Source organism: Eumetopias jubatus, unplaced genomic scaffold (assembly GCF_037043125.1).
Source record: "Eumetopias jubatus isolate StellerSeaLion01/CBP00866 unplaced genomic scaffold, mEumJub1_p1.0 scaffold_7, whole genome shotgun sequence".
Classification (NCBI taxonomy): Eukaryota; Metazoa; Chordata; class Mammalia; order Carnivora; family Otariidae; genus Eumetopias; species Eumetopias jubatus.
This window is the reverse complement of record NW_028274813.1, coordinates 8041853-8066736: the sequence shown is the minus strand read 5'-3', so window position 1 is coordinate 8066736 and position 24884 is coordinate 8041853.

Sequence of the window (24884 nt, the reverse complement as noted above, 5' to 3'; positions counted from 1 at the left end):
AGACTTTGATGTCTGACAAACTGGGGTTCAAATGAACATTCTCTCTGAACTTGGTCCATGGTCAAGCAGCTGTGTACCTGTCAGCAGGTCCCATGAGGTCTCTGAGCCTCAGTGATGTGCCAGTTCAAGGGGGATTTTGCTTTGTTTCAAGGTGCACGAGGGTTAAATGGGATTGCCAACACAGCCATCAATATAGAATATAACTTCAGTGGGAGCTTGCCACATGATTGTCACCCTCACGATGATGCCAGTCGTAACACGTCTGTGGGGGATGGTCTTCGTGGATGCTGTTGGTGCCCTGCCCAAATGGCCTTTACGTAACCCTGGTCCCCGGTTGCTGTGAGCGTGGGTTGCCAGCAGCTCTCAGCTGCCCCCTCATCTGGAGAACGCCCTTGGCCGACACATGCCCACTTGACGTGGGGGCAGCAGAGAGTTGACGACTGGCTGTTTCGGGGGTAGGAGGGGCAGCTCCTTTGCTTCAAGGCGCAGACAAGTCTTTGAGTGTGTTTATGCTCCAGAGGCCCCAACCCACCTGTGGGGCAGGTCAGGGACAACCTTGACCTGAGGCCACACCCTTGCTGGGGCTGGGTCCCTCGCTTCCCTGTCCTGCAGTCCTCCCTCCGCTAGGGATCTTTCTCGAAGAGCTCTCTGTCCTGGTGAATCATGTGACCTGGGTCGGGATCCTTGTTCTAGGCTCTGCTTCAAAGGAAACGTGACCCTTTCTTATAGGATTCCCATGGGAAAGACTGTCTTAAGCTGCCTGACGGAGGCCTGAAAATCTTTTCTGAGTCCCCCCAAACTTCGTGATGATTAGGAGTTTGGTGGTGGAGGTGGTGGTGGGGAGGGAGGTCCAGCTAAGTAAAAGCATTCCAAGAAGAAGGAATAGCATGTGTGAAGATACCACACCTCCTTGATTGTACAATGAACACCCCCCCCTTTATGGCTTCTGGAATGGGAGTATGTCTTATGGCTGAAGAACTGTTACTGCAGGCGTGGTTGACCACTGGTGGTGCTTATAGTCGAGGGGCTCTGTTAGGAGTGGCGTGGACTCCAGGAGAGACTCCCCTGGCCGTGCACTGGGGGGCCGCACGGGACACCAGATGCAGTCCTGCATGATTCTCTGGGACTCTCTCAAGAGAGCTGAGCCGACGGCCCCCAATTCTTAAGGCCATGTGGACAAAGCCCTGTGACCTGGGCTGATCCCTGTGAACAGGGCTGGTGTCTCTCAAAGCATGGAGAGCCCTCCCAGGTGTTCTCTGGCACATCTGGGCTTTACATCGGCGCATCTCCTCTCTTGACAACACACGTCGCTTCTTGTCTCCCAAATACGTTAGACTGAAAGTCTGTTTCTGCAAAGATGTAACAGACCCACCCTTTAAAAGTACCTCACTGTCAGAGTGGCCCTTCTCAGATAATGCCCCGGAAGAGCCAGCAGGGCCGTGGGGGTGGACGCTGGGCCAGTTTCACTGTATGGTCACCATGGGACCTTTGGCACCTCCCACTGGGCATGGCCCACCATCGGGAAGGGGAGGTCTGTAATCCAGGGGCTGGAGAAGTGAAGTTAGGTCCATATGCCCTGAACCCCAAGGAAGCTGAGGCCACCATCGCCAGCCCATCACTTCATGGTGCCATCTTCCTCTTGCCCACTCTCCGGACCAACTTCGGAAGTCTCTTGTTTCCCACGTGCCGATCATCTATGTCCAGGGACCATGGCATCCAGAGCCTCTGTCTTTCTCTTCCCGCCATGGCTTGGTTCACACTAAAGAAGTAAACCAGTGCTACACATCTGTCAGCCTAAAATTCATGGAGCTATTTGGAAGCAAAACCAAGAAAAACAAAACTGATTAGGGAAAGATCTGCTTTCAGAAAACCTATTTCTGTCACAGGGGGATGGATAAATAAAATAATGTTTCAATAATTTATGCAGCCTGCGCGTGAAAAAACATTGGAAATGTGAAACGAGGACGACACATAAAGAACAACCCAAGTTGATAGCTGCTTTAATCAGTTCGGTTGATAATTCTAAAATAAATTGGAAAAATCAGTCTTGCTCTCAGCTTTTGAATGATGATGGGATGGTAGGGAGATGTGTGTTCTTTCTCCTGGAAAACGCTTGCTCTTTTTGGGTCCCCCAAGGACGCGGCCCTCGGCCCCAGATGGGGGTCATCCCCTCTCAGCTGTCTGTCTTCCTGACTCTATCTGTCCGCACACCGCGTGCATCTGGAACTCCCAGACCAGCCACGCCTACCTGGCTTCTCACAGGACCCCTGCGTGGATGAGGTGGACCGGCTCTTGGTCGGGGGCGGGGGGCGGGTTTGCAAGTCTCTATTTTTCAGATTGCCCCCACCTCCCACGTTGGTATCGAGATGGTCCCAAGGGAACAGTGGGAAAGAAGTAGAGTCATATTTCAGTTCTGATCAGCAAACACACTAATCCAGCAAGTCAGCTCCCCAGGTGCCATAGGAGACTTTAGGGAGGTAGAAAAATAATCACGTGTGGTGGTGGATGTGGTTTGGGGCCCCCTTAGGAAGACGGGACCCCAAAAGTGACCAAACCGGACCCTGAAGATCCCCTGATGTCTTAAGCTAGAGTCGTCTTTTTCCAGCTTCCTGCTCATCCCCTAGCTCTTCATATCTACTGGCTGCACAAACACTCCTTCCAACCAAGCTGGAGGGTCCATGGAGAGGGAGGAGCACAAGGAGCACTCTGAGGAACCTCCTGTCGGTGAGAGACAGTCTGGGTGTCCATCCATAGAACCACAAGCTAATTCCATTTGACTTGATGGGCCAATCTCGGAGATGCGGTTGACAAGCAGCCTATGTGGTACTCCCTGCATTTCTGGAGTGAGAGGAGAAATGGCTGACTCTCTTGTGAAGGTGCCAGATGTGGGAAAAGGGAAATCCAAGGCACCGCCAGAGACATAGACTCCAATGTGGATAACCACCTCCGTCTCCCTGAATTCCCATGGTCATGGAGAAGGCAGAACCAATGTGGCATCCAGAAGGTTGGAGCCTTGAACTGACAGTCTAGCACCATAGCAACAGCACTATGACTTCCCAAGCCTGGCTCCAAAGAATCCATGTGGACAATGCCTTTCATAGGTTGAACCTCATCAGTTGATTGCCTTGTCAGTTCCTACCTCCCTCATTCTGCTACCCCTCCCATCACCATAGCAGCCGGCACCCCCGGACAGGAGAGGTGGAAGGAAGGCCCGAAGGTATGACCTTTGCCCTGAGTTTAGTGAAGCGTATCTTTGACTGTGTTCCCAGTACCACTTGCCACATAATATCCCTCTTGAGCACTGATGAGTTTCCAGGTGGATGAGAGTACACCTGCCATCTTGGCCTAGTGGCTAACACTTGGGTTCATGCATGACTGCCCCTAAGTCCAGCATCAATAGATCAGACAAATACCAGGGAGTTCAAATGTCTCGTGCCCCGCTGTATCTTCAGAGCCTGGATGAGTGCCTACCATTTGGGTACCAGGCGTTGTTGAATCAGAGAAAGAACGCACATGCCAACTAGGGCAAAGTGTTGGAGGAACAGTCTAAGATAAGAGGCCGTACAGGTGTCGCTGTGGGGTTGTGTGTGACGGGATGTGAGAGGTTGTGACCCGAGGACAAATGGAAGAGACATGGAGGGCAGGTTCTGACTTCGGACTCTCTCTCTCTCTCCTCCCTGGAAGCTGATACTTGCCTGGATTCTAATTTACCATCTCTCCTTTTAAGCACCTCTCAATACCTTTCAGTCAATATCTCTCCCATTCTAGTGCAGAAGTGCCCCCTCCAATGTTCTAAAACAAATGGTTGACCAGCCTTCCGTCATACCTACAGTGACAGGGAGCTCATTACCACACAAAGAAGCTTTAATGTTGGATACCCCTCTCTCTGTGACACACGGAAGTCTGTTCTGGCCATTTCTATTTGCTGGTCTGGAGACTGATGTCCAAAACGGCCCAGGTGCTTCGTTTGCCCTGCCCTAATTCACAGCAGCTTTTTGATAATAGATGTCATCCCCCTGAGGCTTTGCTTCTCAAAAGAGTCTCAGTTCTTTCCATAGTTTTGTGTGTGATGAGGTCTTGAGACGCATCATCTCCTGGCTCTCTCCCTTTTGCTCGGAGGCATGATGTCCCACTGAGGACGGCCTTCCAAGCAGGGTGGGGCTGTCCTGTCTTTCTCTTGTACCTTGCACTGTCATTCTTGTGACCAGGTGGTAGTAGGAGGGGTGGGCTGAGCTGATTGTGTTTTCTATCTGGGAAGGATCTTTGTCTGTAGATCCACCTCCACGAAAGCCTCAGGTGCCGGGTGCCGGAGGAGTGTCTGTTTGGGCTTCTATTCCCATCCCAGCAGGATATCCTCCAGGGCTCAGCCAAGCCACCCGAAGTCAATCCTGTCAATGTGCTGACATCACATCACATAAAAATCCTATTTTACTCCTTTTGTTTGGCATTTACTGGCCCAAGAGGGTCCTTAGGAAATGTTTGGGGAGTGAAATAAATGCATTTAGCTGCCACACCTTGGCATGCTCAAGACTGGCCCAAGAGCGAGTGCTTGAGAAACTGCCTGGGACCCAGGAGCTCCAGGTTTCCGCTCTAGGAAGGTCAGAAGAGGATGATTGCTTATCTTTCTCCCCTTCCGTCTGTCTGTCTCTCTCTCCCCGTTGGAGTTCAGCCCTCTTTCCCTCTCTGAGCCCTCCCTCCCCGGGCCCTTTGTCGACACTTGATCATTTACATCAAGTTGACATTCGCAGAGTTTACTCAGGGGTCTGTAATTGTATTCTTTCCCTGGTTCTGCATTACCAACCATGAAAATGGAATCTTATCATCCCTGACCAATTTTTAATGTACAAAATGATTTGGCTGAGGTTCAAAGGGAGGCACAATTGAAATCAGGTGAATGATACATGTAGTTTTTTTTCAGTTCCTCCGTGCTTGGATTTGATTTTTTTTCCCAGTATAGCATAGAAGAAAGAAAAAGTAGATTATTTTTGCAAGTTATATAAGTGCATTTGTGTGCTGTGTAGGTATGAATCTCTACACGTCCCGAAAGCACAAATATGTATATGCATGCATGTTTGCTTATATTAGCATACTCACATTTCACATGTGTGCACCTATTTAGACATAAGCAAACAAATATAATTATATTGTTTGCAGTTTTATTGATGGCAATCAAATTTGCAATGATCCTTAAAATGTATTCAAAACACCCAAAGGTCTGGAACAGCCCTGCAGCTAGTGCCCAGGATTAATGGCTAGAATATTCAAATGAAGCCCTGACACCCTTTTGTTAATTCAGAAAGGAACCCCTAGGGAGAAAGCAGGACTCTCTGGTCCTGGCCAGAATCATCCCAGGTCTTGGATACACTAATATGTAATATCCTGATGTCCTTTGGCAGATGTCATCCTAAAGGGAATAGGGAAGAAGCAAGAATGTTTTGCCAAAAAGCATAGGTGATTTGGTAAATGGTTTGTTGAGAAGACTCTAGGACTGCTGCTTTTTCACTCCTCTTCTGAGGTGTGTGGGAGCAAAGAAGCCCGTGTACCCGGCGTCTAAGGACAAAGGCATCGCCCTTCCGCCTCCCCGTCCCTTCCAAGTTCTTGGCCAGAGACTCTCATGTATGGAACAAAAGGGCTCCTGTCTGACAAGGGCTGGACCTGGGGCTATGTGGGAGTCATGCTGTATCTTGTTAAGTATTGGGCTTGCTCCCATTTTTCTAAAGAGGATACTGGGGCCTCAGAAAGCTTCAGTAATATTTCCAACGTCAAACCACCTGGAAAATGGTGGAGTCAAGATGCAAATTTCTATCAAGCTTGTTCCAAGCATGGCCTGTAATTAGAATGCGACATGGGCCCCTGTTGAGCAAAACCTGTCTTCTTTTGGGCCCTAATGGCCTGGTTCAATGGGAGATGCCAGAGGCGAGTTCTATGTGGGGGTCCCCAAGTGGCTTAAGCAGTTTCTCTTGGGGTACCCGGGTAGACAGGATGAAGTTATGGGGACAGAGTTGGAGTTGGGAGCAAGGTTGTTGTTAACTCAACAACTGTATGAAAGGTATCAGTCAGTGATCAGACTGATGTCAGCACACAGGGAGGTGTCCTGGGTTATGCTCGAAGCTCTGTCTCAGTCTCAGTCCTGCTGATTTTTCTCCTTGGCAACTCAGAAGAGGGCAAAGAAGGTTCCTCATCACATCTGCAGCTGGTACAAAGCGGGGAGGAGATGTTCATGCCCTGGCTGCCGATTCTGGACTTGAAATGATCCTGATGTTTCATGTTGGGTCCACATTATCAAGACGGGGATTGCACACCGGTCCAAAGTTCCCTACTCGCTAAAACGCCCGTCCCCAATCGCAAATATCACAGCAATACCCTCTAAGCACACAATTTTCAGTGAGAAAAGAGGTCTGGCTAATAATGGCCATTATTTACCGAGTCCATTTTATGGGCCAGGCATTTTATAAATGATTAATCACCTTTAATTCTCCCGGTATTCTCTAGTGTTTAAAGGGAAAAAAGTCACCTACTCAAGATCAAGGGAGCTTTGGAGCAGCCGAACCAGGATTTGAACCCAGACAGAAGCCTTCACGAGCCCAGTTGCGATGGCTTCTCCCTGCTTGGGGCTAGACCAGGTGGAGATGGGAGGGGGCCTGACAGGCTGGGTTGCAGAGGTCTGGGAGTCACTTCAGGGCCTGGATTATTCTGTGGACGGAACAGAACTCGGCTAGCAGCCTTTCTGACGTTCCCCTCACAGCTTTTCTCAGTTCTGGCCTCATTGCTTCTCAGGCCTGCCGATTGTGGGATGGATGTGGTCATGGCTGGGCTGTTGTGGTCATGGCTGGGCTAACAGGTCTTCTGTTTATGAAAAGGAAATCTTCCACGTGTCTGAAAGGATGACAGGGGCTTGAAATGTAAAGGAGATCACTTCTCCTCACGTGAAATGAGAAAGAGACACCAGCTTTTCAGGAGGCTTTTGCCGTCCGCATCAGTCCTGTGTATGCTGGTGGCCATGCTTGTTGAGGACAAAGCATCCTGTCGATATGGGCTGCCTATATTTCTGTCCACGTTACGAACACAGACGTACATGCACACACCGGGGCTCACAGGTATGGCTCTGCTCCCAGCACTCATGGGGCCATGCAGCTTTGCCTTACCGTGCGGTGAGACCAGTTCTTCTGTGTGCTCTCGAGAGGGGTTCTCTTAGTTCTCCCTGAAATTGCTTCTGGTAAATTTCTCTAACTCTAAGGAAGAAAACTATGTGTTATCACTTCCACCAGTAAAGGAATTAAAAGAGAGTCTTTGTGCCTGTATAAGATGATGCTAAGTCAAGCTTCTCACGTACATACAATTTTTGTACTCAGAAACCTTTAATATTGAGAGTACCAAGTGCCCTTATTTGTGTATGTGTTCGTTTCGTCGTCCAGGCCCCTCCTGATCTCCTTCCACACCCCACGTTCTGGACCTTCCGGGCTCCCCTCCCCCTCCTCCGTCTGGGTCCTACACTTCTCAAACGCCATCCCTGTGCTCAGGCTGTCGCCTCCACTGCAAGTGTATCGCTTACTTTAACTGAATTCCACTCTGCTAATCCTTCAAAGACCATCTCAAAGCCCCCCTCCTCCTGAGTCACTTACTGATCTTTTTGATCAAATGTGAGTTGTTTTTACTTTGATGTACCAAAGCACCTTTTCTCTGCTTCCTGCTTGGCACCCATTACGTTCTTTTTTTAGAGATTTCCATTGGCTTTGGAATCAGATGGTCCTGCTTCTAATTCTGCCTCCATTCCTTATTAGTCATATGAGGGGTAGGTTGTGTAGCTTTTCAAAACCCCGATTTCCTAAGCCATTAAGATGGAGGAACAAAACCTACCTTATAAGGTTGACCAAGTAATTGCATGAGGTAATATACACAAAGTGTCTAGCAAAGTTCCTGGTATAGAGCGAGTGCTCAGAACAGATTATTTACCTTCCCGTTTATACTTTTTAGGAAGACAGTGGCAACGGCAACAAACTTTAAAATTCTAGTGGCTTAACACAGGGGAAGTCTGTGTCTGACTCAGGTAAAGTCTAAGGTGTGCGTGCTGGGCAGCCTTTCATGCAGTGAGTCAGAAGGACAGTTATGATTGCGTACTTCCTACAGGCCAGGAGTCCAGAAGCAGGTTAGCTGAGCTGGGTCCTATGCGAGAGTCAGGTGTTGGCTGGACCGCATTCTTACATGGAGGCTGGACTGGGGAAGAACCAGCCTCCAAACTCACTCAGGCTGTTGGCAGAATTCATGTCCTTGCATCTGTGGGCCCGAGGGCCCTGGCTTCTTTCTGGCTGTCAGCTGAAGACTTCCCCAGTTCCAAGAGGCCACCCAGAGCTTCTAGAAACATCCCGCAGTCCCTTGTCATGTGCACTTTGTCAGCATGGCTGCTTACTTCATCATGCCAGCAAAGATCATCTGTGGCATGAGTCTGCTAGAGTCTCAACTAACTTAATGTAACCATAGGAGTGACATCTCATCACTTTGCCATATTTTATTGGGAGGAAGAAAGTTTCAGGTTTCATCAACGCTCAGGTTCTGGGTACTTGCCAAGCGGGTAAACACCAGAAGGTGGGGATCACTGGAGTCAGTTACAGATGGGTTATGTAAGATTTCAACCTCAGAGAATTTGCAAGACACAAAATAAATAGAACATATCATTTCTAGCATCGACAGAGACATTTAATACATAAATGTATTCAACTAATACACTTAAGACTAGCCTCCTATGTGCTGGGTACGCCCAGATACTGGAGGTGGAAAGAAAAACATTCATGCGCCAGTTTGTTCTTGAAAGCATTCTCGATGCTTTCCTGCCCTGCTCTGCACTGCGGGGCTACATCTCCAGGGACTGCTTGCCCAAGGGTTTCCAGATAGATTCGGCCAATGGGAGGCAATGTGATAGGATTGGAAGGTGAGAGGATGGGAGAATCCAGGGTATTTGTACCCACCTTTCTCTCGTTTGGGCAGCTTTTCTGCCAAGCACTCTGATACCATAAGCTGTGATTCCAAACGCTTCCAAACACCCCATGGAGGTGAATGACCAATTCAAGATCTGTTCTTTAGTAGAGTCCTCATGAAACGGGGGTTTGCTTGCACATTCCACTCCTTCTGGAGAGGGAACCTCTGTGGGTGGACGCTCTAAGAGGGCAGGTCATAGGCTAACTTGATAACCAGGGTGATAATAAACAGCCACCCTGGGACTGAGTGAGTGAATGAAAAATTTCTTGATTTATCAAATGCTTCCTGAGTGCCCCCTTTGTGCCAGGCACTGTTCTAGACTCTTGGAATATTTTCAACTAACAAAATGCCTTCAGATCCCTCCCTTATGGGGCTAGCATTCCAGGGAGAAGTACAGATACGAAAAATAAAAATAACACTTTAGTAAATGAGAAACTGAGTTAGAAGGTCATAAATGCTATGGAGAAAAAATAGAGCAGGGAAGAAGGGTGGGGAGGGTCCAGGGGTGGGCAGCAAAAGCCCATTGCTATGAATTCCTCTTCCTCCGTGACATCTCTGCTTCTGAACTAAGGTTCACTGCCCCCTGAATCCTCCTAATCTCTGTTGAGGTTGGCATTGCTACCTCCATTTTCCAGATGGGAAAACTGAGATTCAGAGAGAGAGCCAGAGACTTGTCCAGCCTAGATCAGCTGGTAAGTTGTAGAGTTGGGATTTGAACCTATGTTCTCTGTAGAGGTTTCCACTTTGCTGTTTGTTTGTTGTTTTACCATGTTGCCTGCCTGCCGTGGATGCAGACCGTACTTTGTGGATGAGAGCCGTGGCTCGGAAGTCAATAGATCTGGGTGCTGGCAAGCTGTGTGACCTGGGGATAATCACCTCACCTCTCTGGACCTCAGAGTTCTCATGGATAAAATGATGGGGTGGCAGAGAGTGCTGTGTGTTCCCCACGCCCCATTTGCTTTTCTTCTTGGGTACCCAGATTACAATTTCCAGTCTCCCTTGCCCTTGTAGGCAGAGGGCTGTGGGACTGATTTCTCGCTTGTGCTTGTGTGGGTAGAGGTGGCACAAACCCCATGTGCAACCCTTCACACACACTCTCTCTGTGCTGGAGGATGTAGGGATTCTGTGGAGGGACGCAGGGGATGGTGGCGCCGATGGATGGAAGGGTCCTAGGTTTCTGAACGACTGTGTGTAGCAGAGCCCTGCTGCACTGGGCCGTGGGGTCAATAACACGTAAAGCTTTGACGTGATGTGGACGTGACTTGCCGTGGTGGCTAACATTCCCTGGGAGGCACAGATGGGGTAGACCAGATAACAGCTTTCCCAGTTGTGCTCCTAGAGCCCAGTCACAGGCCCTACCCGGGGCTGGATGAGGAGGTGGCTGCCGGCAGGATCTGGATGCTCACCCTCCTGCTTACAAGTTATACTTTCTAAGGTTTTGCTTGAGAGAAGTGGGTCCATGGTCAAGGCAAGACTGAGAAACCCTATGATTTTCGTCCGCTCAGACTCTCGGGGGCTGAGTGGTACTGGGATCTGGGCCACATCCCTGCTGAGGTCCGTCCTGAGGTGCTGGATGCCTCATGTGGACTCCACTGGGCAGAGTCTAGAAGGACAGGCAGGGAGAGAATACTAATTTTGGACCAGACCACGTTTTAGTCCCTGCCTCCCAGGAGCTATATTTTGGTGGCAAAAAATAAGGAGCAGTGTATTTTGGGAAGATTCCTTTTGTATGTGTAGTAGAAAAAGCACTAGGCTACAAGGCAGGAGACTGAGCCTGGCCCCCCACTCCTTTGCTAGCTCTTTTGCTCCCCAGTTTCCAGCTTCTGGAAAGATGGCTACCTGTGAGCTCACCGGGACAAGGGTGGGTGGGCAAGGCCAAAGGGCAAAACAGTTCTGGCTACAGAATCCACTTCTGCCCCAGACTGTCCCTGTAGAAGGCACTTCTCCATCCCAAGGCCTACTGACATGAGCGTGACTGATTTAGACTTTTGTCTGGAGCCGGTGGGGAGACGGGATAGGTGAGGGATCCAGCATGGTCCCGTGCCTCAGAGCCACCTTCACAATGTGATTCAGGGCTCACTGCAATGTTGGGGAGGGCCATAGTGTGACGTTGAAGTGGGGGGCTTTGCTGTTGTTAGCAGAACCTGGGTTTGAATTCCAGCTCAGACCCCAGCTCCACCCTTACCAGCTGTGTGACATTTGGAAAGTTGCTTCACCTCTCTGAACCCCCATTTCCTTATCTGTAAAATGGAGATAGAATTTGAGGTAAGAAAGGGTTGTTGTAAGTATTTAATTGAGACAATATGATGATACTAATAAAAGTGATGGTGATAATTATAATAGGTACAAATTATTAGGCATTTATTATATGTCAGGTTTTGGGTGTTCTGCATTTATTGGCTTTATTTCATTTCATCCTATCATAGCCCTCCGAAGCATGTCCTATGTATGTAATGTGGTTGGCTCACAGGAGAGGTTCAACAAGTGATTCATTCAGTCGTTCATTCGTTCACTCACTCACGGTACCCTATGTTTTTGAGTGCCTCATTCTGCTAGCTCCCTGGCCTCCCAGAATGTGCCGTCATGGAAGAGGAGCAGTCATTAAACAATGAACTATACACCTAATGCATGAATTACAATTGGGCAGTCTTGAGAATATGGAGGGCAGAGATCTGATTTCTGCCCGGGGGAATCCAGGTGGCCTTCTTGGAGGATGCATGGATCTGGTCCAGGAAGGATGGATAGAGTGTGGTTTCAGGACACTAGACAAGGTGTTCTGAGGAGAGGGAGCAGTGGAAACAGAGCGGGGGATGGAGTGGTGGAGAGCCAATGGCCCCTTTGATGTCTGTCAAGGAAACTTGCGGATGGGAGCAGGTGATGTGTCCGGGTGGGCAGAGGCGTGGAGGTCTGTCAAGCGCGTGGTGCAGCATCTCAAATGTGGGGCTGAGAATGGGCTTTATTTGGGAAGCCAATAGATGCCACCCCAAATCCTTTCTCCCTGCTGGAGCTGGTGGCTGAGGTGGAAGGTTTGACTCTGCTGCCCATCAGCTGTGTCCCCTTAGGTGAGCCACTTGACTTTCTGAGTCTCAGTTTCCTCAGTAGTAAGAAGGGGACAACGATACTCCCCTCATGGGGCTGGGGTGAGATTTAAATGAACCAGCGCATGTGAGCCCGTCTTGTCATCTCGAAGCTCCGTGCAAACGTACGGTTACTTGGGAGAATGGTTCCTGGTCACTGGGATGGAAGGGTGGGCTGGGGGACGGCCCTGAAGTCCCTCGTGCATAGAGCGGGGGTGGGGGCCGGGCGGGGGGCGAGTGCAGGTGGTCAGTAGGGCCAAGCCTGGGTGGCAGAGCCGAGGTCCCTGAGTACCTTCCGACACTGGGGTCACACCTCGCTTTTGACTCCTTAAAGTATTTTGCAGAGAATGAGAGAAGAACGTGCCTACGTATTTAGAGGGGGAGGAAAAGTCTAAGAAGGTCCAATTAACTTCATTTTGTTTTATTTCTTTATTTCACCAACTTTTCTTCTCATCCTTGATGATGATGTTCCCTTGGGCAAACCTCGGAAAAGAAGCCCATTCTCCCTGAGCCCCGTCCCCCGTGGGACTTTTCCAGGTCAGGGAAATCGTCTCAGGTTGGCCCGGAAGGAAGACGAGAGGGACACGTGGCTACTCTCTTAGTCTGTCCTGTGAAATGCAGAACACAACCCCTCTCTTTAAACAGCTGAGCAACAGTAGGTCCCCAAATTAGTCACTCCTGCTCGCACGAGTCTTTTCAACAAGAGACCTCTTTTGGCTGGAGGAGTGTGAATGTTGTTGACTTTCAAAATCTGCGTTTATTTTATTTATTTTTTGGATTTGGGCTTGATCTTGCTTTTAGCTGACAGGCTCTCTACCACCCTGAGCCACGAAGGGAAGGGATTTGGCGACGTTTTAAGAACGTACGGCTTTATTCCCTTACATGAAAGCCCAGGGACAGAAGTCTGTTCACTTGTGAATGCTTCCCATTAGCACCCACGGATGACATCCAGCCCTTGAACCATGTTTAATTGAAAATGGCAAATAAACATTGCCCAGCCAGAGCTCCCATGCCCGGCAGCTATCCGACTCATTAAAAGGAAAAATGACCAGCTTCCCAACCGTCCACACAGGCCTTTCCGTATGTAATGTGGGATGTTGCATTTGGAGTTGCATTAATTTTTTATCAGTCCTTAGTAATTAACATTGTATTTCTGCTGATAAACCCCATCAATATGGTGATTTGATTAGCAAAACATAAAACTACTCATTAAACTCCAATTATGTTGCTCAGGTATAATTTGATTTTGATTGGTTGGAAAGATGCTGTTGTGTTGCCTTGTTTTTTTTTTTTTTCCTACTCCTCTTTAAAAATACCCAGTTAAGTGATGCATTTACAATGTCGGTGGTGATGCAAGGCTTATTTAGCAAAGACTATTTCCTATCATGTTTACTAAGAACTCAGTGGCATTTAGGTGCCAACAGTAGGAATGACATTTATGGGATCTAATAGTCAGAAATCGCCAGATAATCCAGCTTTCCCATTCCTGGCGGGAGGCTTTCTGGAGGGGGCGATCATCTTTAAGGAAATAAGAGGTCCATGTAGCAGTAAATAGCACCGATTCTTTCTGCACCAAATGAACGGAAGTGAGTTTTTGAGGACTGCTAAACAGGGGCCCCGGGTGCCAGAGCTGCATTTTAAGATTTGATTGTGCACTGAACTCTTTGGGGAGAAGTGCATGCACACCTCCCCCTCCACTTTGCACAAAGATTCTGATCTGGTGAAAATGAGCAAAGGCATCCCCACCTCTGCAGCTCACGACCTGGGAAGACTCTGGCATCTTGAATGTCAGTGGAATCGGCCGCAATGAAAGGATTTTGTCTGACAGGTTAAAATGCAGTTGGAATGTTCAAATTGTAGTGTCAACATTCAGCTAGTATGAATTTGCGGGGTAGAGGAGGGATGCTGCATTAATGAATTGATTCATCCCACAGAGACTCATGTGACATTTATTATGGGCCAGACCCTGTGTTGCAGTGGGGCTCCAGGGGCAGTCAAGACTCTACTCTTATGGAACTAGTATTTTGGTGGAGCAAAGGTTCCTGAAGGAACCCTCAAAGGTTTCCCATCACACTCACAATACAATCTAAGATCCTTACCATGGGCTGTGAGACACCCCCCCATCCGCTTCCATTCTTCCTTTTACTTATCAGACCTTCCTGGCACTTGCTATTCTCTGAACTCACCTGCCTCAGGGCCTTTGCACTGGCTGTGACCTCTGCCTGGAATGCTCTTTTCCAGGTACTTGCCCGACTTGCTTCCTTGGCTCACCCACATCTCAGCTGTAAAGTCTTTTCTGGGCGGCACTTTCTCTGACTGATCAAAATAAAATAGCAGCCTCCATCAGCCCTGATCTCATCGCTCTGAATTGTTTCTTCGCAGCACTTAGCCCTGTTGGATATTATGTTGTTCGTGTTTGTTCATCTGTGTTCACCAGTGGAATGCAAGCTCTTTGAGGGCAGTGACTGTCAGGCTTATTGTCATATCCACAAAGTCAGAATACGGCCTGACACTTAGTAAGTGCTCACTTAGCATTGTGAAGGGAGTCTGTGACATGCACAGAGCAGCTAATTTCAGGCAAACAAACAAATTGGGACCATGTGGAAGTGACTGTGGATGGAAAGAGCCCTTAGGTAGGGTTGCCGAGGAAAGTCTCTTTGAAAGATGACCTTGGGCCAAGGTCTCAGTGATGGGAGGAAGTCCGCCATGCAAACACCTGGGGAGGGAATATCCCGGGTGTGAAAACAGCAAATGTGGAGGCCTCGAGGCAGGCTCTGCATGACGGTTCAAGGAATGGAAAGGAGACTGTCACAGCTAGACCATGATGAGCCAGGGGAGCGTGGCAAGAACGCAGGTTGGAGAGGGGCCAGGTCATGGGCCTTGTAGGGTTTCACCCCTCCAACCTGTGTACCTGGTCCCGCCAAGGCCTGGGCAGCCCTGACCCGGGGAAGCTGGGGCGGGGCTGGGGGGTGGGGGTGGGGTGGGGGGGTGCTCAGTCCCACCAGTAGGGGGAGCTCTGAGATGGCCCGTGTCCAGTGTGCCTTCTCCCAGCCTCAGATGCTTGCTGGTCTATCAAAGCCTGATGTCTGGTTGCCCCCAGCACCTCCAAGGTCCCTCTGGGGTGACTCATGTTTCCTGGCCCTCTGTGTGGTGTCATGATGACCCTCTCTCGGAAGGGAACGTATGGATGTTCATATTCCCAGCACTGCGTAGCGTCTTCTGGGTGTTCACGCCACACTTCGTGGCATCAGAGACAACATGCTCCTTCCCAAACACAATCAACGGTTATGCCATCTAGTCTTTGAACGCTTGCAGGAGGCCTTCTTTCTTGTCCAAAATTTCTTCCTCTTCTGTCTAGCCTGGAAAATGTCTACTTCACTCAGAGGTCTGGCTTAAACGCCCTCTTGTCTGGGAAGCCTTTGAATGGGCCATGTCCCTTCCTCCAAAGAGAGACCAAGTTCTTCCTCATCTATGATAGCGTGTGTGTCATTGTCCCCCTTACGAGAAATGTGAGCTCCCTAGGGCAGAGGCTGTGGCTTCAGGGGCTGTCAGAGTCACCACACAGAAGCTGACCACTGACTCTGTGGATGGACCATTTGACCACACTGGCGGGAGAGCAGCTGAGATCATGGTGAGGTGGGAAGGGCCATCTGGTGTGCCAACAAGGGATGCATTCTCTGAAAGGAATTGAAGAACAACCAAGAAAACCAACTCAAGGCCATTACCAAGCCCTGCATTCCTTTCTGTCTTTTTTTTAAAAGATTTATCTTATTTATTTGAGAGAGAGAGAGAGAGTGAGTTCGAGGAGGGGCAGAGGGAGAGGGAGAGAGAGAATCTTCAAGCAGACTCTCACTGAGCATGGAGCCCGATGTGCGGCTTGATCTCACGACCCTGAGATCACGACCTGAGCTGAAATCAAGAGTCAGAGGCTCAATCTACTGCACCACCCAGGCACCCCATGCCCTGCATTTCTGACCACTGCTGAGGATAAAGTCCTTCTCCCCTCTGTGATGGACTTCTCACTTCTCCAATGCTGCCGGGTCATCACTGGTGTAGGACCTGCCGGAGGCGGGTGTTGTGGTTTTCCTCCTGGCCAACCCAGTACATCTTCCCATCCTCCTTTCTGTTCTTTTTTGGAGAATTATATCCCAACTCTGTGTAGACTTTCTGGACCTACCACCCTAGGCCTCCGCCCTCCTCTTTCTACAAGTATGGAGCCTGATCTTCATGGGGCTAACCAAGGCATCTTGTCTACATAGACAACGACTGGTTTAGGGATATGCCTGTGCAATTAGAGCCCTTCACAGGGCTTTCTGCCGAGTATAGTGGGAAACCATTCCTTCTTCCCCATGGAACACAATCTTTAATGCTGTTGGGACTGTCAGCAGCTGTCTTTCCAGGAAGAAAGAATAAGACCAGCATGAGGAGCGAAGAAGAGAAGAGAACAGAGCAAGAGGGAAAGATCTGGGCCATGTTTTGAGGTCCAATCAGGTCTGGGTCCTTTCATCATGTGAATCACCTGATTTCTTTTTCCTTAAGCTAATTTGAGTTGAGATTCTGTCACTTGCAACCGAAACGTGTCTGAGTAATACAAGAGGAAGAAATGTTCTATTTTAGGGCTCTCCAATGGTCTGTCACCTAGAAATTTAAATGTAGCCAAATCTCTTAAGCAAATGTGATGGCAGCACTCTGAAGCCTCCGTGGCGAGACTTTGCAGGTTTGATTTTGCTGAGGTGTGTTCTCCTCTGGTGGAGAGGTGGGAATGCTGGCATCCATGTGGTCGTCCCACCAAGTCCCAGCCAGGACGGCGTCCGCACTGGGAGGGTGTCCCGCCAGGGGTCCAGCTGGGGAGGAGCCCTCAGGATGAGCTATCTTTGAAAAAACAGAAAATATAGGGAAAGGGAACCTTTCTCTATAAACACAGTTGACAAAACAACATCTTACAACTTCGGTTCAGAAATGGAGGTGCAGTTGGCAAAGTTCTCTTTGTATCCCCTGCCAGATTGCCACTCTCCGCAGGGCTTGGTCCGTGCTCCGACTTTTAGGCACCACTTCCCTGAACCGTGTGCCTCTGGGTCTTGCCGTCCCAGTCCACAGGGAACCCGCAGGCAGCTCAGTGTGCCCTCGCTGCTGCAAGATTTGGAGACCGGGAGTGCTGTAGAGATCTTCTGGAACAAACCCGCACGTGTCCTGGGTCAAGAATGTGGAGGGGCTGACTTTGTGGCGGGGTCAGACCTTCCCTCAAAAAGGCTTGAACAAAACCTAAGGAAGTGGTCTCTTGGGGTTGTGCTGCTGGCCTCGTTAGCCTGGAGAAACCCCATTTCCTCATGCACTTACTTGTCACTTCTCATCCACCCACCCTCTATGCATCCATGTCCTCGGCGCCATGGTGACAATTGGAGTCAGCCACTTCTGGGGCCCTGCTTTCTGAGAACTGTGTTTTGGGTTGGCTCAGAGACTCCCACTCCCAGTCTGGACTCTTGTTTAACTTGAAGGAGTCCTGAAATATAAGATCTTCAATCAACTGAGCCCACAGATGTCTGAAGAAACAACATGCTACGGTGATGCATCTCCCGCTTATGAACGAGGAATGAAAATAAGAAATCCGCTGTGATTTGGAAGTCATTTGGGATGCCATTTTCACCTGTCAGGCTGACAGGTTGCAGAGTGTTGGTAAGATTGTGGTTGTACCTCCCTTACATTGTTGGTGGGAATACAATTTGCTGTAGACTTTTCAAAGAACAGTTCTGTTAGCTCTATCAAGATTTTGAATGGACATGTTCATTGACCTTGCTCTTCTTTGGTTAGAAATTTTCCCTAAAGATGTAATCTCAGAAGGACACGAAGAAATGGATACAAAGCCATTCTTTGGGGGCATTGTCTATAAGAACAAAATTTTTAAAACAACCTCAGTGTACACCATGAGGGGACTGGTTAAATGAATTGTGGTATATCTACTGAAAGCAATTCTCTCCAGATGATCATAGAGTGAGAGAGATGCAGGTGATATTATAGAAAGAGCTCAAACAATGATTATTTTGTTAGTAATTGGAAAAAAAGAACAAAGACAAAAACAAAGTGGCAAACGTCGTAACTGTCTATCAGTTTTGGTGGAAGAGTAGATGAACTAACTAACCGTGGTTTAGAAATCCAAAGGAATACCATGAAGCAACGGAAATGAATATCTCCAATTTATTTGCATCAATATGGAAGAGTGATTATAAATATGTTGGCTGAGAAAAAACAAACTCTAAGAAGATATATGCAGTATGATTTTGTTTGTGCAATATTAAATACCTACACATAAAACCACAATATATTGTTTATGGATATAAAACTGTGTAGTAAAATTACAAAAATGTGCGTGAGAATCATACACACCCAACAGCAGGGTAAGGCTACTATTGCGGAGGGGGCAGGTTGGCGACTTCGGGCTATTCCCTGTGCCTCTGATGGTCTCTTTCCCTCCGTCTCACCCTCCCTCCCTCTCTTCCCTCCCCCCCTTCCCTTTCTTCTTTCTTTTTTGGATCTGAAGCAAATAAAATAAGGCAAACATATCTTAAATCTGGATGGAACATACATGGATGTCTGTTATATTATTTTCTGTATGTTTAAAAAATTTTGCAGAAAGCCAAATATATTATGTTTCCCTTTTGAGTAAGCATATGTTAGTATAGATGTTGGTATCAGTGTAGGAAATTTTGTTTTCCTGGTGAGATACACATGGAACTGTTAGCACAGTATAGATTTAGGGGGAGATGAAGAGTCAGGTTGGGGGAGGGATGGAGAGAGAGATTTTTGCATTTCACTTAATTCCTGTCTGTACTATTTGGAAATTTTAAAATATGTGCTCCTTATTTCCCATCCATCCATCCATCCATCCATCCATCCATCCATCCATCCACGGCTGTATTTATATCTGACAAGGGTTATCAGGATGGTAGGAGTATAAGCCATTTTTGTTGTATTCTTTAAATCTCACTAGTCAAATAATTAAATAATCAATGTTATTTAAACATCATAGTCCTTCAGCATCGCTCTTTCAATAGAACTTTATAAGTCTTTCCTGACAACTTGGCACTCTGAGTTTTGGCAAAACTTGGTCCTGCCGACAGAGAAGATTTTGTTTGGGAGTTTGCCCTGTGCTCTCAGGACCTGCAGGACCCCTGGAGATGGTCAGAGCAGCCCCTGGTTCAGGGGGAGGACACTGAGGCTGCGTGATGCTGGGAGCCATGAGGAGCATGCCTCTGCTCCATCAGAGCAATGGGAGGTCCTTCTCCACCCAGCCCAGCCTGCCTGAACCCGGCCAGGGGGCCCGCTTTCTTGAGCATTCAGGTGACAGCTCGGGCACTGTCTGTCTGTCAGTGTGGCAGGCTGTCTTGGTTCCAGCTCACGTGGAATCCGCAGCGCCCCATTTGACTGTGTGTGTTCACGCGTCCCTCGTACTGGGGAGCCCATGTGGAAAGACCGAGAGGAGATAGGTACAGCTGTTGTCACTTATGCTCCGGAGAACAATTCTAGGAATTAATGGCTTCTAATCCTGCAAATAAGGTAGACAGAGGCGCCGTGTTAGATTCCAAGCTGCCAGGCTCCAGTCAGTGCTCTGAATATTTCATAAATATGCTTATAAGGATACTCTAATCGTAGGGCAGAGGGAGGGGCCCCCATCAGCCACCCCCGCCTGCAGCTAAGGCCCCATGGCCTCATGCACAGTCTCAGCCCAGGGAATAAATGAGGTCAATAAGATCTTTAAAACACGTCCTTATGCGACAACATCAATAGATAGAGAAACTTATGAGGAGTCCTGATACCAATTGCTCTGGATAGCTTAAAAAAAGAAGGACCAAGGATGGGATACTTAACTGTAACAATCTTTCATTTTAATAATAGCCTTTATGTACTACAATAAGAAGTATCAAAGTCCATTAAATATAATGGGCTGATCCTTCCCCGGACATGGAAGCAAACGAATCATTCTTTGGGGGTAGCTTAGCGCGCTCAGGCTTTTAACTCATCACTCAGCTCCTTGGGAGTGGAATTTACAAACGGGATGGGGCTGGTTTGTCTGGCTTTCTGCTCAGGTGTCTGGAGTCAGCCTGGTGGGAGGGGGCTCTGGGCGGGGGGAGGAGCCCTGGGTCAGACCATGTGGGTGGCGGTGCAGGAGAGACTTGCCAGGGAGAGAGGTCACGGCCACCATGGCTGGGAATACAGTTCCCACGGAAGGAAGGACAAGGTGAGGGGAAATGGGAGAAGCGGCCACCAGCACGGTGGCAGGAGGCAGGGCAGAGGGGTTGAGGAGAACCAGGAGAATGGTTTGTGCAAAGGGCGGGAATGGTTCCACCCTGGGTTGTGTTGGGGCAGTGAGATGACCCCAGGACGGCCCAGGGATGGAGCAGCAGTTCGGCTTTGGATCACGGTCACCCTTTCTTCCTCCAGAACACCCTCCCCACCAAGATACCTTCCTTAGGACTTAGAAGAACTGCCCAGTCATTTATCCAGGGCCTGCCCTGCCCCGAGGGGGACGTTTGTCCCCTTCCAATGGAGAGTTCCCCATGCTTAGGGGTACCACCTGAGGTCTGGACTCCAGAGATCACCTTTTACTTCTCATTCTAAGTTAAGAGTCCACTTTCCCTTAAACCTGGCCATTTCAACCTCGCACCCCCAGGGCTCTGTCCCTCAGATTCCCTACGAGCCTTGGAGATCCTCTCCCAGCCCAAGCTCCTTTGTGGTGCCTACAGCTCACTGCCCCGGCAGCCCCCAGACCCAGAGCAGCCTCAGGAGAAGCCGTTCTCCCTCCTTGCACCTGCCTCTGGGTCCAGCGGCCGAGTCCTCGTTCCCGCAGAGCCATGGCCAGGCCTGGGCTCGGGAGCACAGTCATTGTTTCTTTCCCTTGAGCTTTTACCATGCTCCTTTGAGCAATCTTGCCTCTTGGATCCCTGGTGGGGTCCTGTTGAATAGCCAGGAGGATGTGTTGGGGATGAAGGGGGTCCCGGCAGGACAAGATGCTGCAGTCGGGTGGGGTCAGCAAGGAGAGTCCAATAAAGGGATGGTTTACAAAAGCAAAGGAAAGCATGGGATGGAGAAGCAATGTAAGGGGCAGCATCTGGGAGCCCCTCCCCCTCACCAGCCTGAAGGGGCAAGAAGGGGTGATGACCAGACCTGGTCCTCTGGGCTGTTGGTAGGGCATAGTCACTGCAGACTGCAGCCTTTGGATGTCTATTGTCCAAGCCCCACCCGAAGCCGGGGGGCAAGGTGGTGGTCATAGGGGTGAGTCTCCAAAGCAAGGGGCCGGGGGAGGGGTAGTGGAGCAGCACGGGGGGAGCTGCTGGTAGAGAGGGGAAGGTGACTGACCAGGTTTCACCCCCTAAGGCAACCGTGGACCAAATAGCTCTCCAAGGGCAGGAGCATGGGCCCCCAGCAGGTCTTGGGGAGAGAAGGTGTGATGTGCCCAAAGCGACAGAGCTAGGATTTGAACCCGGTGTCCGCGGGCTTCCGCACTGGCTACCCTGCCTCAGCCCCACTCCCCCGACCCCTGTGCCTCCCCTCCTGCTGCCCTTCTCTCCCCTCTGCTCGTTTCATGGCTCCCTCCCCACCCCGACGCCCTGAATCTTTCAAAGGCTCCTTTGCCTTTTCTGTAAGACGTGATGGTTCGAGGATCGGAGAAAAGCTTTAGAGGCCTTAAGGATCAAAAGAGGATGATGGCTCCCCACTACCCTCCCAGATGTAATTAAAAACAAAAAATAAATACATAAAATAAGGGTAAGAGATGTCAGGAAGTCCTGATTTATCCTCAGAGGCTTACTTTGATCACGTTGGAGGCAAACATCGAGTCTAACATTCCTCCTAAACAATTTTATCCTCACTTGTTGGGTGCTCCTGTTTAGCTGGTACCCCGGCACCTGCTCCGTGTGCCATTGGGGGAGCCCCTTTCTGGAAGGAAGGATGTAAGAGCCCCACCCCCCGAGAGACCGCAGAGTGGCACACTAATGGGAAATATTCCCTTTTCTGTGGGGTGAAGCCTGCCTCAGCTGAGGGAAAGAGGCCCCTATGTGGGTCAATGTCGGGTGGGTCAGCAATTTTGGGGCAAATACCCAGAAATGGGAGAAAGGGGTTTTTCTGTACTCAGAACTTCTAGAAAACTTTTGGGGCCCACATACAGTATCTAACATTCTGTTGCATCCACCCAGGAGTTACTAGGGGTTTGAAGTCACTGAGTGTGAGATGCGCAGGAGGGAAGTCGTGAGAGGGTATCTGTAGCCTTCTGTCAACTCCACATTGGTCCATCATTTTGCAGATGGGAAATAGCAGCTGAAATCACTCTCTTCCAACCTCGTTCATCTGGGCGAGGAGCGAAGGTGGCAGGGCTGCCTGGTCTGACAGACAGGATGGGCATGGCACCAAGGGATCCCAGGGAAAATGGGTCAGCTTCCTTGCTGCAGGGCTCACAGGTGACTGCTGATCCCTGGGGGGTGTGGGGTCACCATTGTACCCTCACCCCATGCCCAGACAGAGCAGACCCCATTCTCCCTGTGGGCTTTGTGCCACCCTGTGCACAGAGGGATGTGATTGCCTACCCTTTCCCTGCAAGCCTGCTCACCTGTACTCCCTGCCATCTGCCTGGGTGAATGGCGCCTTCACCCCATTGTCCGAGGTCCCACGTTCGGATGCCCCTCTCCCACGTCCCACATATGACAGCAGTCATGAAGCCCTGCAAACCCTGCCTCCTTGATTTCTCTTGAATCTCATCTCACCTGAATTTTAGGTCAGTTGGCTGCAGCAGGGGCCATATGGAAGGTTCTAGTAGTTCCAGAAAGAGCCTGGGGGTGCTGAAGTAAGAGTGTGGGGACATCAGGGTCTGACCCAAACAAAAATGAAAGACCACAGTCCGTCAGCCTCAGATGTGAGCAGTAACAGCCAGCAAAATGCCCAGGGATGAAATCAGATGGAATATCCTTGGGGGTCACCTGTCAAGGACCAGCCTGAGCCCCTCTTAATGTTCCCAGATACGATTTGGAGGAGAGGAGTCAGAGGAGGGCAGGAACCAGAAAGACTGAGCAGTTGGCCATGGGAAGCCAATTATACCTATAAGAACTGGTTGATTCATAATTGCGCAGGGCCCTTCCTATGCTTCTGAACAAGGTGGCTCAGAATTAAAGAGATCGATCGATCGATCAATAGATAGATGATAAAGTACTATCAACAGATCTAAATGTGAGTACTTTTGTAACACTTCCCCATTTATTGGTAGGTTGACTGCTTCACCCACTAACACATAAGCTTATTAAGACCGATATCTCTACTGTTGCTTTATGAAGAGCATCTACCACAGTGCCGGGCACGTGGGGTGCACAGTAATGATTATGGAAAGAGTAAGCATGGTGATAAAGAGCTATCCAGGTGCTGCTTACAGATTTCTCTCCCTTCTTGGGAAACCCCATCCCACATGAAGTATACTGTTTCTTTCACAAACGGTTCTAAACGTTACAGAATTCATCTTCGTTTTGAGCCCTAACTGGACCTGTTACAACTTTTATCTGGTTTGGTCCACTGCAGCAACGGTGGAAAATTCTATTCTCCCTTCAGTGTTTCTTTGGCTCTCAGGTTCATCCCTTAAATCTTTTCCCAGGGTGGCTCACTCAGAGTCAGGACAAGGCCCCCATAGATGAAATCCCCAGATGTGGTCCCGAAAGGGGTGTTTGTCTTCCTTCCTGGGCTCACCCAGCCCTGCCCAGGCCAAGTACACCAAATGCTGCATCAGGGGAAAGAAAGACAGGATATGACATTCTATGTGAAGTCTCGTGGGAATGAGCTAAGGGATGGGAGGGCAACCAGGCTGAGGGCCCAGAACTGGAGGATTCGCCAGTGAAAGCAGCCGAGGCTCCCTTTTAAGAAGTTTTGCGTTTTAACGAGGACCGGCCTTGCCACATGGTCTCAAAGCAAAACTCCTGCACACACTCCCTGCTCTCAAAAAATAAGAACAGGGTCTCTGAGACATGTGTTCCACTGCTCAGTGAACCATTATAGTTCTTACTGAGCACCTATTTTCTGCCCAGAAGGTGCTTCAGCCTCATAGGGATGGAAGAGAAGTCACAGTTGCTCCCCACATGGTGTCTGCAAATCTGCTTGGCATGAGTTTGAAATAATTGGTGACTTTGTCTGGCATGCCGTGGGAGGGGCTGCTCACCCCAGGACCAGCCCCTGACCCCGTCCTTCTCCCATCTCCTCTGCAGCCATTGGATGCCCGTGGCACCCCTGAGCCTTCCACCTTCGTGTCCCCAGTAGCTGGTGCGTGTAGCATGCCGAACAGGTGCTCAGGAGATGTCCGTGCAAAGGACAAGTGAGCGGAAGGGAGAGCCACTGTTGGGGCCACGACAGGAAGAAATGCAGCGAAGCCAGTGTCGTCTGCTTCTTTAAACCCAGCAGGAGCCTTTGGAACACATCAGGTCTCAACGCACACTTTCCGAAAAAGCAAATGAATCACGGGAAACTCAGGCGCAGCCAGCCTCTCGTTTGCATCATGGCACGCTCCCGCCTTCAGCACAGAGGGGGCTCCTTTCCCAAGTTGTCACCTTCCTTCTCCAAGGCTGGGCGGAAAGCCGCTCCTTGGGACTTGTGCTGGAGGAGGCAGCGCACTGCTGAGAACACGGTGGGGCCGGTTGGAAGATGTCCCTTCGCAGGGGCTCGTTCACACCACGTGGCTGGGGTTTTCCTTGGTCTTTGTGTTGGCGGGGGCTCCTGACAGTTGAGTCCCACATTCGGCGGAGTTCACAATGGCTGTCGCTCAGGCAGGCCCGTCTCAGGACCAGTGGTGAGATAGGGCTGAGGGACATTTCA